Genomic DNA, 9,751 nt, shown 5'->3' with positions numbered 1-9,751 from the left:
GGTTTGAAATTTTTTAGGATAAAGGGAATTTAGCTTAGAACTTATTTTGATAACAAGAATTGGTTAACACTCACAGATGTTCACAATATCAAACTGGGGCAGACAAATTTCTTTTGTTTTATCTGTTTTATTGTAATCAAGCGCCCACCTGGAGAACAAGGGAAGACCGTTCATGTTCAACGGAAAGAAGTTTCAAAGGAAAGCAGTTCAAGTTCAGCAATCAGGCGCCCACTTGGATAGCAAGGGAATATAGTTAAAGTTTTGGCAATCAGGTGCCCACCTGGAGAGCAAAGGAATATAGTTAAAGTTTCGATAATCAGGTGCCCATCAGGAGATCAAGGGAATACAGTTAAAGTTTTGGCAATCAGGTTCCCACCTGGAGAGTAAGGGAATACAGTTAAAGTTTTGGCAATCAGGCACTCACCTAGAAAGCAAGGGAATACAGTTAAAGTTTTGGCAATCAGGCGCCCACCTGGAGAGCAAGGGAATATAGTTAAAGTTTTGACAATCAGGCACCCACCTGGATAACAAGGAAAGCAGTTCAAGTTTCAGAGAAAGACAGGTCATGTTCAGTAATCAGGCACCCACCTGGAGAACAAGGGGAGACAGTTCAAGTTTTAAGGGAAAGCAGTTTCAGGGAAAAGCAGTTCGAGTTTCAGCAATCAGGTGCCCACATAGAGAACAAGGGAAAGTAGTTCAAGTTTCAGGGGAAAGGAAAGCAGTTCAAGTTCAGTAATCAGGTGTCCACCTAGAGAACAAGGGAAAACAGTTCAAGTTTCAAGGAAAAAGAGTGCAAGTGTTGGAAATCAGGCGCCACTTGGAGAACAAGGGAATGCAGTCCAAGTTTCGCAAAAGAAGACAGTTCGAGTTCAGCAATCAGGCGCCCATCTTGAAAACAAGGGGAGTCATTTCAGAATTCAATTCAAGTTAGAAGTACTAGAAGCTTGCGGCAAGAATGCGAGTCAACAATCTAAGATGATCAATAGAAGTTAGTCTCAATCCAAAATATAAAAAAAGACGGGAAAAAGAAAAAAGAGAAGTGAATCCAAATTACAGAAGCAGAGAAAGATGTGAACTGCTTAAGACGTGGTTGAAGTCACAAGCACCACATGTATGATCTTGATCCGAAAAGTTGAAGAAGAATGAACTAGCACCCGCAGCTAGAAAGCGTCAAGGTTCAAATCCAAAGTCTGCATGAAGAACCATTCAAGACTCAAGATTAAGCTTCATAAGACTTATAGATAGGAATCTTGTAACTCAGAGTTGACAGACTTAGCTAGTCTTTTTCATTTTTTGATTTTTGATGTAATAACAGGACCGCAGACCGGAACCTCGACGGAACGACACCTCGACCGGCTCTCCACCTTGGTATACTTCATCATCTCACTCACTTCTGAACTACACGTGGACTGATTCCTTTATAGCCAAGGATATGTAGGCAGCTCAGATACCAGGGCTCAATCACATTCCCCTTTTCTCTTAGTATTAGTCTCTCCAAAATAAGGGTCGGGTCAAAAAACTTGTCTAGTCGTTCTTTGTCTGAAAACTCTTCGTGTTCCCAGTCAAAGAGGGATAGCTATAGACATGTGATTTTTGACCCTCCCCAAGATTTTTTATATTTAGCATGTAAATATTTAGATTAGGCCTAATATCGCTATTTCAACTAGTTTTAACTATTTTATGGTATTTTATAACAAAAATAAAAATTACAAAAATATTTTACCTAGTTACTTTTAATTCATGTACCTTTAATATATTAAAAAAAACAAAAAAAATACAAAGATAGTACCTTATTTTCATCTTTATAATATCTTGAAAAAACAAAAAAATAAAATAAAAATAGTTTCATGTTTTAATATAGTTTAGTTTAATTAATTAGGATTGGTTTTTGCATTGAGTAGAATTTTTATCTTATATTAAAAGGAGTCAATTAAGGTGTTGGACCACAATTTAGGAATCTTAGAGCCCAATTTTTGGCCCAATTTGTATTAGTCCATTAATCCCAATACCCATTAATTAACCCTAGGGACCCTTCTAGACTCTTCTTGGGAACAAAATAAAAGAAAAACCTAAGACCTAAGACAAAATGAGCAAAAAGAATACACAAAAAAAGACCCCTAACGCCTAAGAGAATGAATCCGCCACAGAACAAAATCAGAAACCCCCCACCCCCAACGTCTTCTTCTTGACAGACCTTAGGAGACCACCCTCTCTCCACCAGCGACCATCATCGCCCAGACCCATCCATCTCCTCTCAAAACCAATAGCCATAGCTTCGAGCTTCACCCTCCTCACCACCAAATCCTTTAGCACACCACAAACAGTCGTTCCCCTCATCTTCAAATCCCTCTCTCTCTCTCGTTTTCCTGGTCTCACCTCTATTGTCGGCGAGATTTGCCTGAAGCCGGTGAAAATTAACCCCATAACCAGGTAGTTACCATTCAATTTTCTGAGCTTCAGAACTACTTGTTAAGCAAAGCCTCAGTTCATTCTTATATCGAAACTCATGGAGGCGAGCAACTCGATTTTGTTTTGAAGTCAAGCATTCCAGTCCAAAGTCAAAGAAATCGAGTCGAGGTGTCCGTTGTAGCGGAGTTCGAAGAGGTTTGGTCGAGTTTAATTGAGATTCCGACAAAGCATTTTATTTTTCTGTTTGAGGTTCTCATTTGTCGCCGACTTGAGGTTCCGTTTGAGCTACTGTCCGATTCAACTCCCATTGTAGCCACAACTTCATTTTGTTTTGCTTGTGTAACTACTGAACTCAAAGTTACAAATTAAAACCAAAGCAAAAACAAAAAAAGAAAGAGGATTTGAAAGTCAATCCAGATTCTATTCTTGTACTTCATTTTTGGAATGGCGAGTGACCTTTGAATTGTGGAGGAACTGTTTGGCTCCTGCTAACTGTTTGAATTGCCATATCTATATTGCTGGGATCTTGAATTGGATCTCTGCCTTATTTGGCCTACTTTAGTGCTTTCTCGTGTGAATTAGTTTAGAGCTGATTTCGAGTTCCGTTTGAGGTGCCGAGGTCGTTGGGCAAAATTTTTGGTTGAAATCTAATCTTGTGCTCGATATTTGCTATTGTAACCAATTGGCAGTGAAGCTATAAAGGTCTGATTTCATTATCTTTAATCATTTTATTGATATATTGTTTGTGCTTAGTTGTTGGTTGAGCTTATTTTGATAAAATCTTGGTATGAAGTAGCCTACTGTGTAATGGTTGAAATCACCCATGTGTTTTTGTGTTCCTGCTATTTTTTTTTTACGTTTTTAAACCTATTTATGGCTTAAGAACATTTGTAGAAATTGACGAATTATTGTCCTAGTTGATTGTTAAGTAAGTCTTGAGTTTCTCACTTGGGATTAAAACGATTTGGGTGGACATTGGCTTTAAGAGATCATTTTCTGAACCTATAACTTTGTGGTACTTTTTAAGAAGGAACCAGAATTGGGTTTTGGTATTACATTGTTAATATTGAATTTAGAACGGTGTTACAATGTTAAGAATAATTAGGGTAGTAAATTCATTGACCAATTGGGTCATTGGGGCAATTGAGATTAAATGGCATTAAGCCATGGAGTTCTGAACATAGTAACAAGAATTTGGAACTTGGATATTTTATTGCCCCCATTTAATATTTTTATAACTTGTTATATTCGTAGAAAATGCTTTAGGAACGAATTAATCTATCATCATGATTGTGGACACGTTCGCGTGACATGGTTACGATTTTAAAAATAAAATAGGTGTATGCGTTCGCGCAACTTCGACTAAACATTCTTAATAATAATAATAAAGCTTAATTAATTGTGGACACGTTCGCATGACATGATTTTTGATGAGCCAAACAAATGAGTACACGTACGCGGGGCTCATTTTAGGTTAATTTCTTAATTAAAAGCGGTAAAAAGTAAAATGCACATAGGTTCTTAAATAAGTACTTAGATAATTTGCTTACGCCAAGTATAATTAAAGCGACCATTCTAGAACCACGAAATTCGGGAGTGTCTAACACCTTCTCCCGGGTTAACAGAATTCCTTACCCAAATTTCTGTGTTCGCAGACCGTATATAGAGTCAAACTCCTCGATTCAGGATTTAAAACCGGTGACTTGGGACACCATAAATTATTCCAAGTGGCAACTCTGATTTTAATAAATAATCTCTTTTCGATTGTCACTTAAATTGGAAATACTCCCTTATATCCCTTTCGGGGGTAGTAAAAAGGAGGTGTGATAGAAAGTTCGTCGGAAATGGTGTTTTCTGGCCAAGCAAAATGCTATACACATTGTATTAAAACAAAAATCAAGACGAACAAAAACCCGGCCTTTAGATCTTCTCCAACGATTCTGCTTCAGATTTCCAAAAGCTTAATCTGTAGCCATAGCCAGATTTGTTTCGCCTACCCCCTCTTCACTTCAGAAAGTCCACTATCGCCACCAATAATGGCTGCTACGATGGCTGCCTTGATGGAAAAGGGAGAGAGATTTGAGGGAGAAGAGAAAAGATTGAGATCTTCCAGATATATATATATATATATATATATAGAGAGAGAGAGAGAGAACGTAGCTGGCGTATTTCATGCCTCAATGGTAATGTATAAAATAAATATCTATTTTTCTACAAAATAGAAAAAGCAACTATAAGTAGGGGTATACAAAGGAAACTGACAAACAACACCTAAACGATAATCCGAATCAAATCAAGAAAAAAACCCTACTATGGTCTGGTACTGGGGAAAACATCCAACCATAATCGATTTGGTTTGATTTTAACTAAAATAATCCAAACCGAACCAAACCAACTCGATATTACATGTATAGATGTTTTAAATATATTTAATACATAAAAGTATTTATTGTTGTATAGTTTATAAATATTTCTTAAACATTTTCATAATTTTATCTTTTAACGTATTATTTTAAACCTGGACTTATAATTCTTGAATGCTACAATAAGTTTTATAAACAATATTAATGCTAATAAAAGACATTTTAAATTGTACTAGGAATGACAATGTCACGACCCAATTCTCCCTCCGTAAGATGTCGTGACGACATCTAGTATCTACGACTAGGTAAGCCTAATAATTGTGAAAAAATTAAAAATAAGGACAGAATCAATAACTAAATTTCTACAAATAACTATATAAAAATGTTGCTCGGCATGTATAAGTAAACCAACACTCGAGTATAAACAATATTCTCAAAACACGGTAGTCACAAGTCACTAGCTCTACGAATTTGTCTAACTATTTCTATACATCAGAACTAGAAGAAATAAAGGAGGAAAAACACAAAAGGGATAGAGGGGGAATTCAAGGTCTGTGGACCCTAACAAATATACCTTGAAGTCTCCGGAGCAGCAACAAGTACGCAACTAATAGCGGGGCTGGTAGGAGGTACCTGGATCTGCATACAAAATATGTGCAGAAGAGTAGCATGAGTACACCACATGGTACTTAGTAAGTGCCAAGCCTAACCTCGGTAGAGTAGTGACGAGGTCAGGTCAGGGCCCTACTGGAATATAATAATTTAAGGCGGAAAAATATAACAATGTAATAAGAGACTAGAAATTTAGTAAGGAGAAACTAGAGGAAGATAACAGCACAACAGAGAGAAATAAACAACAGGGGTTCTACTAAGATGCCGTCTCGCAGTCCCAAAAGTAAATGCTCAACAGTGGATCTCTCGAGATACCGTCTCATAGTCCCAAAAGTAAATATGCAAGGGGATCTCTCGAGGTACCGCCTCGTAGTTCCAAAAGTAAATATGCAAGGTATCTCCCGAGGTACCGCCTCGTAGTCCTAAAAGTAAATGTGCAGGGGGGTCTCTCGAGGTACCGCTGATAAGTAGGAATTTTGACCGCTTATTTGCTCTCTTTTACTTGCATTTTAACTCCAAAATGCTTAAAGGTATTCCCGAAAACTAATAAAATGTACTTGCTTGCAGGAACATTGGGAAACGAGCTCAAAAAGATAAAATCAACTCATAAAGGAGTCAAAAAAATAAGAACCAAAACAAGGCAACAGTACGGACCACATAATTTTAGTGCGGCCACAGAAAGGAGATTTAGAGGGTAGTCTTTGATCCAGCTGAAGGAGTGCGGACCGCACCGAAATTGTGCGGCCGCAGGATGTCAATTGCTGTCGCACTCATTATTATGCAGACCACAAGAGTGAAGAATCAGAGAGTTGGATCAAGTCTAAAGTCAAGGAGTGCGGACCACATCATTTTTGTGCGGCCGCACAATCAAAAGTGTGGCTGAACTCATTTTTATGAGTACCACAGAAGCCCTGAAGTTCCAAGCCCAAGTTCCCAAGAATGAGGACTACACGATAATCGTGTGGCTGCAGAAGCCCATTGTGCGGACCGCACCAGAATTATGCGGCCGCACAACCTTCGCAGGAGCATTTTTGTCAGATATTTTCAGCTTAGTATAAATAGAACATTTTGTCATTTCTAGGTTAAGTTCAGTTTTCAGAAGAGCACCTGAGCCATTTCCTTTACTATTTTGAGTAATTTTGTACTAGATTAACTTCTAAATATTAGATTTTCCTTATCTAATCAATTATTATGCATTCTTTCTTAATTTTTTCTTATATTTCTTTATTTTCATGAGTAGCTAAATCTTTAGCTAGGGTTGTGGCCTAACCCTAGTATGGGTACTTTATGGGTATTTAATTTAGGGCTTGTTTGTAATTGGGTTAGTGATATTTATCCTTGTTTATGTTTGAATTCTAGAATTAATGGTTGCAAACATTTATTCATGCCTATTTGACTTAGTCTCTATTTGAGAAAGAGAAACTATGTCTAGGAAAACTTGGCTAACAAGGAATTGGGGTGAACTCAAGACATTGATAGCCCCAATTAAAAGGTCAAACCTAGATATAGTAAGACTCGACTTGAGTATATATCACTTGATTTTTGCAATACCCATTTGGATTTGAGAAAACCAAATTGGACAAAATTTCTCAAACTACTGAGAGGTATAAAGTGGGTAATAGCGTGTGATTGCTATATTACGACCCTGACTAATCAAACTTGCCATAGAGTTTACAACCGTTAGGTAACCACCTAGGTGGAAGTCACGACCCTAGAGCCTTTGTCATTTGAAAAACAACCAAAACCAAAAACATTGTCTTCTAGTTTATTAATTGCAAACAATAAATTAAAGTAGAAATAGAAACAACCAACAGGAATGTGGAAGTGAAAATTGAGGCACATTATACAATTACACTAGGTCTATACCTAATCCCATTTCTAACTCCCTTAGGAATCGACCTCGACTCGCATTGGATTTTATTATTGCTTCGACCGCCTCACTACTTATAATTGTGGTGTTAGTTTAGGCGACATCAATTTTTGGCACCGTTGCCGGGGAGTTAAATGGATTTAGCTATATATCTAGGTTTTTGTGTGCTTTGTCTTCTTTTCCTTCCGAGTCACTAATTTTGTTTTGAATTGAATTTAGGCACGAAAATGACTTTCAACAATGAGCCCATCAGAAATGTGCCATTGGGGGAGGAAGTGGATGATGATCAAATGGATGAGGTTCCTATTGAACCCCAAGCTAATAGACGAGGCCGCCCACCTCACGATAATGTACCCGCCTTTCCCCCACCTCTACCAAGAGCGGAAGCCCACCGACAATTACCAAACGAGGGTTATGCAAATGCTATAGTCCTACCCCGCATTAGGGCGGACAACTTAGAAATCACCAACGTGATGCTTACACTACTTGAGCAATGGAGATTCTTCACCGGGGCTCCAAATCAAAATGCATACAAGCATCTCAAAGGGTTCGTCGATACTTGTTGGGGCAGTAAGGAAATAAATGTTTTTGAGGACGCGCTGAGGTTGAGGCTATTTCCCTTTTCTCTAAGGGAAAGGCATTGGACTGTTAGAAAGATTACCCAACCATTCATCCACACTTGGGATGTGTTGGTGGAGAAGTTCATTTCCAAATTCTTCTCTCCGGGACATATGGCGACGCTTCGGGATGATATTCTTGCTTTCAAGCAAGAACCCAATGAGCCATTGCACGATATTTGGGAAAGATATCGTAGCATGATTAAAGAGTGTCCGAACAATGATATGACTGAGGCCATGATCCAAATAACCTTCTACAGGGGGATCAACACAACTAATCAATGTGTGGTTAACCAATTCACCAGGGGGAACTTCATGAACACGCCTTATGTAGAAACTTGTGAAATTCTTAATTAGATGGCAGATACCTCTTCGGCATGGCAAAATAGAGCCAATGTTCCGCAAGGTGACCCTAATATTATTCACCTACACAAGGAGCTACATGACCATGGGCAAGCTATTGCCGAGTTGACAACTACCATGAAGCAATTGGCCAAAGCTTAGCTTCAACAAGTTCAAGGTCCAAAACAAGTGCACGCAATGGAAGGTGTGAATATGATGGTAAACAAAAGACGGAGCCAAGGTCAACAAATGCAAAGCCGTCCGAAACAATTTATGCAAGATGATAGTGGGTATGATCAAGGTGATTCGTTCAATGAGCAAGAAGAAGAAGTTCAATATGTCAACAATTATCAAGGACAAATAAACAATGCTCAAGGACAAAATCAACAATAATGGAGGTCGCAAGGGAACCAAGGTAATTGGAACAACCAAAACCACCAAGGCAATTGTAGTGGTGGCAATCCTTATCAAGGCAATTGCAACAATCAAGGAAATCAAGGAAATTGGAGTAATCAAGGCAATTGGGTTAACAACAATCAAAGCAATTACGGGGGGGGGGGGGGCAGTAATCAAGTAGGATGGAATAATAACAACAACGGGGGGTCGGGTTTTCAAAGGCCCCTGATGTTCCAATAGCCAAGAAATCCACATCACTATCATTCTCGAGGCCAGAGGTCTTCTTCCAATGAGATGGGTAGAATTGAAAACATGTTTAAACAGATTATGGAGAAGAATACCGACTCCGATGCTCAATTAGCCTCGCACGACACTTCTATTCAGAATTTGGAGTTTCAATTAGGCCAAATCTCACAAGCTTTGAACACTCATCCTAAGGGGGCACTACCTAGTGATACGGTAGTAAACCTAAAGGGTGGGAATAATACGGGACATGCTATGGTCGTGACTACTAGAAGTGGAAAATGTATGCAACCACCTCAAATCAAAGAAAGATTGTGGATGAAGATGTTGTGGTTCAAGAAGATGAAATCCCAAGCAATGTGGTTCAAGCTAATGAAGAAGTGAGAATTGATATAGATGTAAGTGTGGAGGAGACGCAAGAAGAGGTGAACCCGTCTAGGGAACACGTGATTTACATGCTGGAACCAATAGTGTCCAAGGCTAAGGCACCAATGCCAAGGCCTCCTCCTCCATATCCTCAAAGGCTTGCAAAGCAAAATAGGAAAAACCAATTCAAAAAGTTTATTGATATGATTAAGAGTATGTCAATTAATGTGCAGTTGGTTGAGGCATTGGAACAAATACCGGGATATGCAAAATTGATGAAGGATTTGCTAACTAGGAAAAGATCAATGAATTGTGAGACCATCAAGATGACTCATCAAGTGAGTGCTATTGTGCACTCAATCGCTCCAATGTTGGAAGATCCATGCGCTTTTACAATCCCTTGCACTATTAGGAACGCTGATACCAAAGCATTATGTGATCTCGGGGAAAGTATCAACTTGATGCCCTATTCGGTATTCAAAACTTTCGGAACTGGGCAGCCAAGACCCACATCCATGACGTTGCAAATGGAG

The sequence above is a fragment of the Nicotiana sylvestris genome, chromosome 2 (genome assembly GCF_000393655.2).
Source record: "Nicotiana sylvestris chromosome 2, ASM39365v2, whole genome shotgun sequence".
In the NCBI taxonomy this organism is placed as follows: Eukaryota; Viridiplantae; Streptophyta; class Magnoliopsida; order Solanales; family Solanaceae; genus Nicotiana; species Nicotiana sylvestris.
This window is presented reverse-complemented; position numbering follows the sequence as displayed.